The sequence below is a fragment of the Pinus tabuliformis genome, chromosome 6, assembly GCF_031772625.1.
Source record: "Pinus tabuliformis cultivar Carrire ecotype Pingquan chromosome 6, CPIR1, whole genome shotgun sequence".
NCBI lineage: Eukaryota > Viridiplantae > Streptophyta > Pinopsida > Pinales > Pinaceae > Pinus > Pinus tabuliformis.
In genome coordinates this window covers 890628992-890634991 of record NC_142292.1, presented here as the reverse complement: position 1 = coordinate 890634991, position 6000 = coordinate 890628992, and the positions used below count along the sequence as shown (strand labels likewise).

General features: G+C 32.3%; 1 pseudogene; it reads right to left on the bottom strand.

Moving 5' to 3' along the window:
- Positions 1–2263: 2263 nt before the first annotated feature.
- Positions 2264–6000, bottom strand: part of LOC149261782 (eukaryotic translation initiation factor 3 subunit A-like) — a 64559-nt pseudogene continuing 60822 nt past the window's right edge.

The window sequence follows — 6000 nt, the reverse complement described above, 5'->3', positions numbered from 1 at the left end:
ACTATTGTTTTGGTGATGATAAAATTTATAGGATCTCCTGACAAATTATTCTATAAATTGTAGCCATGTCATCATATCGTTGTAGTCTCCTACGTGTTGAATTTAATGTTGTCTTGGTACATTGTTGTTGTTACATGTCTCCGAGTCATGCTATAGGTCTAATCCCCATAGTATATGCATGGTTTTTCTGCTACAAAATCTGGCCTATAAAGAGGTAAGAGTGTTCTAAAGTAATACAGTTACTATCCATGCCCTTTTATGCTACCAAACAGTCACAATAACTAGAGTCCCCTTAGTGGAAATAAGTATTAAATAGATGGAACTACAGAAATAGGAGATATGAATATGCTAAGGGTCAACTTCCTACCACATGTTTCTACAAGAATGAGGGTTTACCCACTATGCCTCCTATGGAAATTCCATGGGGAAATACTTGAGAGCATCATTGCAAACTCAGTCCTACCATAACGCTTCTAGAGCTAACACCTATTGATTCATTCTCCTTACTTTATTATATGATAAAGATGAGAAGATTAGCCACATATCATTAGATGCCATTGAAGCGCAGTTGACATGACCACCTCTTGAGAGTCTGGATCCATCACACAGATATTGCATTTTCAAACTTGTTTCCAGCAATATGGTATAATTAAAGCCTCTCTAATGCTATACTTTGGCATAAGGTCAATTAGAGAACCATCTTACAGAGGTGTAAGTAAGGCATTAAAGGTTTATGAATACGATACAATGGAAGGATGTACAAACACCAATTAGCATATCTATATATATATATATTCTCATGCTTCAGACATCCTTTTTATCTATGCACCCCTCTTATAATGGGTGTCCACAAATTCTGTTGGTTTGTGCTACTTGATTGCTTCTATATCCAAAATGTTTATATGGGGCCCAAAAACACAAATAGCATTGCCTTAATATGTGATAACATCAATGGAAATGTCTAGTGAACACTAGTGGATCTACTTACACCATTAAGCGATGGAGTATATTAATGCATTGAAGGCCATATCAACATATCCCCCTCAATGAGGAAATAAAAAGAAATGGCTCATATTAAATCTGGCTTGTGGTGTGTTGATCACCTTAAGCAACAATGTCCAAGAAATAGTAATCACATGTATGCTTAGGGCTTATAGTTACTACTACTCTTACATATTGCACTTACATAATCTTGGTTAAAATCAACACACATCGATTACTCAAGTAATTTTGCAGGTCTGAAGAAATTACGACACTAGATTCTCAAGACCAAGGATACTAAATTTATGTAGCCTTAGCTTGAGACATTCCCTATCAATCTCTCAAATAACTGCACCTGAATATGGACCACCATACCTTCATTATGTTAACTATTATAGAAATATAAGGCTACAGAGATATAACATCTAGAATTACCGTCATGGATGAAAACAGACAAGTATATAGTAGCTCCACACAGGTAACATGCTCAATGCATAGGCCTTAATAGGTATTAGAAACAAAAAAGTAACTTATGGTAAACCAACAGTAGCACCGTACTCATAGAGGTCCACAACTATATATTAGGGTCAGCACAATGATCTATTCCACATGCAAGCCTTAATAATTACTAGTAACAATAAAGTCCCTAAATAGTTGTGTAGACCTTGATGAGGCATAAAATATCTATTATGAGCATTGAAACTAATAGCAAGCATCTCAGGAGAAGATTTGTAGTCAGTCTTGGTTATTAGATATGTCAACAGAAATGTTATAGACCACACTATTTTTTCTAAGTCTACTTTGTACATAAAATAGATAATTTATTTCTGATGGTTTCAGATCATCATGCATGCTTAATACAAGGGTAGATTCACATCCTATTTTCACAAGATCCTTCAAGTATCATATTATAGTGTCTTTTGATCCATGCCTTAGGAGATCTAGACTTTAAGTCATGTAACTATTTCCGCAATAGTGGATAATAACAATACTTGAATTATGATTTAAGGAGGTACATTTGGCCTATAAGTAATAACAATACTTAATTTATTGAGCCCCTCCTACTACAATTCATAGCTCTAATATATGGACTATTCAGACAATTCAATAAGATTCTGATATATGGAATGTTCTGAATCAAGGTCTTGTATAAATAAATTCACTGATGAGCTTATATTATGCTTATTCTAGAAAATATTCCATGACCAAAAGCTAAATCCTCAAAATTAGAAGAAGTATTTTTATACAAAATATTGAAAATCAGAAAATTATATTACTTCACCTAACTGCTAAACGGTACAATTCCTTTTAAATGGTAAATATTCAACCATAAAAATTTGTACTTCATATCATTCACACTAAGCCTCTTTATAATAGAAAAATTAGAAAATGATATCATCCTTGACAAGACTGTGATTTTCATTGTTTGATACACTAGTGATACTTGGAACATGCAAGAGTTAACTTTAGAAAACCTAAATAATTCTACTTTTAGAAGACACAAGAGAGTGTGTACACTTTAACACCAAAGTGTAAGAAATATACCAAATCCAATATTGTCACACCATATGGCATAAAATAGTAGAGACAAATGAACTGAATAATGTAATAATTAAATTCCCCATCATATTTTGTAAGTTGTGTAACTCTAAAAGTAGGCCACATTTATAGATCACAAGTAGTCACACCACATAATAATAGAAAGCATGAAACAAAAGTAGGAATCAAATCCCATCACCTGTTGTAACACTCTAAGTTTTTAACCTTTCTAAAGAAGGAACGTGTTGCTCCAATTGCACTTCTGAGACCAGAGCAGATGAAGACAATTTGTCACTAAGCTTAGAGAGCTTACCTAGCAATGATTGAACTTTATTAGTAATACCTAAAGGGTGGAAATCATTTTCTAATAGATGATAAATTTTTTTCACTTCTTGCAGAACATATGTCATGACAGCTTTGGAAACCTAAAATATAATAAAGACACAAGTTACCCACATACATAGATGTTGCCAATTTATTTTCATGAACCCAAGGAGACTTTAAAGTTAGTACGAATAAATTATATTCACATATCCTCAAATGTTAAGTTATATTTGAAGATTAGAGTTAAGATAAACAATCTTTTTATAAGAAATAATGGAGATGTGTAGAACTAGTAAGTTTGAGGTGAATATGCTTTTGAATTATTAAAAATGAACCGCATTATGATTATATGATACAAAAATTTAGTATAAGCTATAAATATAAGTAGATATAGTAAAATTTGTCCTAATATTGCACTAGATCCTATCCATTTATAATTGAAACTATGTAGCTTGCTAAAAGAAAAAAATGTACAAGCATAAAAAGTGCTTAGCAGAATATATGTGCTCTCTGACTTCTCAACAACATTAAGGAAGGACTTAATTTCATCAATAAATTCTTTAATGAGCTCTATACCTACTACTTATCATTTTAGATAGAAGTGTTGAGCGTGACAACTACCAAAAAACCATATTATTATTAGACATATTGGAAGAAAAGTCCTTGAGCTAAGCATAAAATATAATACTTATACTAGAAAAACATATACAAATGAAAACATCTCAAATAGTGACATATGAACTTAATCCCTTTCATTGAAATAACTTACCACTTCTCTGGTATCCATTTTAAAATCCAAACTAGATCCCAAAACATAAAAGACTAGCCATTCTTGACCTTTTCTTTCCTTGCCATTCTCCAATTCAAAATGGTGAACCCGTGCTTGTGGTCATAGGGAATAATAAAAATGGTAGCCAACAATCCAAATGATTCCATCAACTACAAATCCTTCTATGCTAAGTATTTATTGTAGCTTTTGTGGAGGATATAGAGCTTGTACCATGCATAATCATGATACAAATGACTTTCTAATATCCAAAATATATTTGTTAACTTTGAATAGCATATTGTCATCATTTGAGGTTTAGGAATCTTCTAGACCATACACATAAGGCCATGAATATATTCTATAGAGTGAAAAGATTCCTATATATTATATGCCATTTGTCATAAGAAATAGTATAAGGAAAAAAAAATATTACAAATAAGAAATTTAGCTCACCAACCTACCATACCTCATGCTCAATTGCAACCTTCAACATCTCAAACCTTGTATCAAGGTAAAGCTACAAACTCTCACGGAGATTCAGGTCAAGCTCGTCTCTTTGATTCCTATACTTATTGAAATTCATAAGATGTTTGTGTATTATTTCACTAAGCCAACAAAACTCTATTGTCCATTTATATTACAAACAGAATTAAAAGGCTCAATGTGCAGTCATCTGTTAATCCAATTAGGATTGTAGTTCTCCATACTATAATAAAGACCTTATTCAAAACACTTTTTAACAGGCCACTAAAAAACAACACAATATTTTTCCTTTATGTAATCATTAGATGTTATATCCATTGCACATGTTAGAAGGAGTGTAGGATGTGTCTTTGTCATTGAAACGTAATATATACTTTGTCATTGAAACAAAATATATAGAACAAACTTTGCCATACTTTCCATAGACAAACATTTAAAGATCCTAAAACAGGATATCTCAAGATCAATCAATGTCAGTGCATCCACTACTGGATTGGGGTAGGCTATTTGGAGTTGTTAGTGAAAGAATTAAGTGGAATACATTTTATCAACCATTACTATTAAATTATCCAAATTAATTAATTGTCCCATCTATTCCAACACTAGTTAATATGCACTCACCCCATATGATGCTTCCAACTTTGAATTTTTATGATTCACAAAGTATTTCAAATACAGTTCTATAGGTTTCCCAAAGAAAATTAAACCATGGGGTAACCAATTCCCAATCAGACTTGTCTTTCCTTTTCTATCCATTGACATAATTGAGCATCCATTCATCTGGTGTCTTCTTTGACTCTAAGTCCTCAACATCAAGAGAAATTTCAGATGCATGTGCTTGAGCTTGAGCCTGTTTAGCCTTCTCACTAGAGAGATGAAGGAAATACTTGATAACCTTCTCCAAGGAACTGACATTCATTTGTAGGCATACAATGCGATATTGAATAAGTCCATCCTTTGCAGACTTGCCAAGCCTCATATCAACACAAAGTTCCTCATATTTGAAAATTATCTTTTCGAGTGTCTTTTTCTATGCTCTGTACCGCTTTGATGTTATCAAGTTGTGAAGTTCATGTAATTCTTCCTGCTTCTTCCCAACATTCATCAACTCTGCATACAGTTTACAATAAATCTCATTAATATTTTATAGCATTACTGAAATATTTATGCACATATTTATAGTTCTGAAAACAGATTACCGTGGTTTCATGTGTTCACATCTAGGCACTAAACACATGTTGTTTATTTTTTATAATTATTTACCTATAATATTTCAACTCAGACCTGATATAATGAGACAAGATCTTGTTATGTATTATTCCTTATGTCAAAGCACAAAAGTGTCAACATTGATAATTTATTATTATTATCCATGATTGCTGAAATAATACAAGATAAGAAATATTCAAGCACTCTCAAGACATAAATAATCATGAAAAATCACCTAAGCATTCTTAATTTTCTATGTAAAATAATAAAACTTCAAACACCCTCTCATTAGTGAATGTGAGAGGAACCACAAGAGTACAACCCTGACATGAAGTGTATCCTTTCCCTAAGTCACACACTTCAGGTTGAAGTTCAGGTTCAACAATGATTAGGTTCAACTCGAGTTCAATTGTTTCAATGAGGTTCAGATGAGGTTTTCCATTAGGTTCATCTATATAGTATATACATTTTCTATATATATGCTACTATGGGCTTGGAAACTTCAAGGATAGACTACAAGCTTGAGCTGGGATATGATGTTATTTACGAGCTTAAGCTATGGACTTAGTGAATGACCATAAGTTTGATTGAACCTCAATTTTTTTTTTTTTTTAAGTTCAACGAATTTCAAATCTGAATGTTGAATTTCATAAAACCTTGTAACATAATCCTTGCCTAAGTGGTTTTGAAGTGAA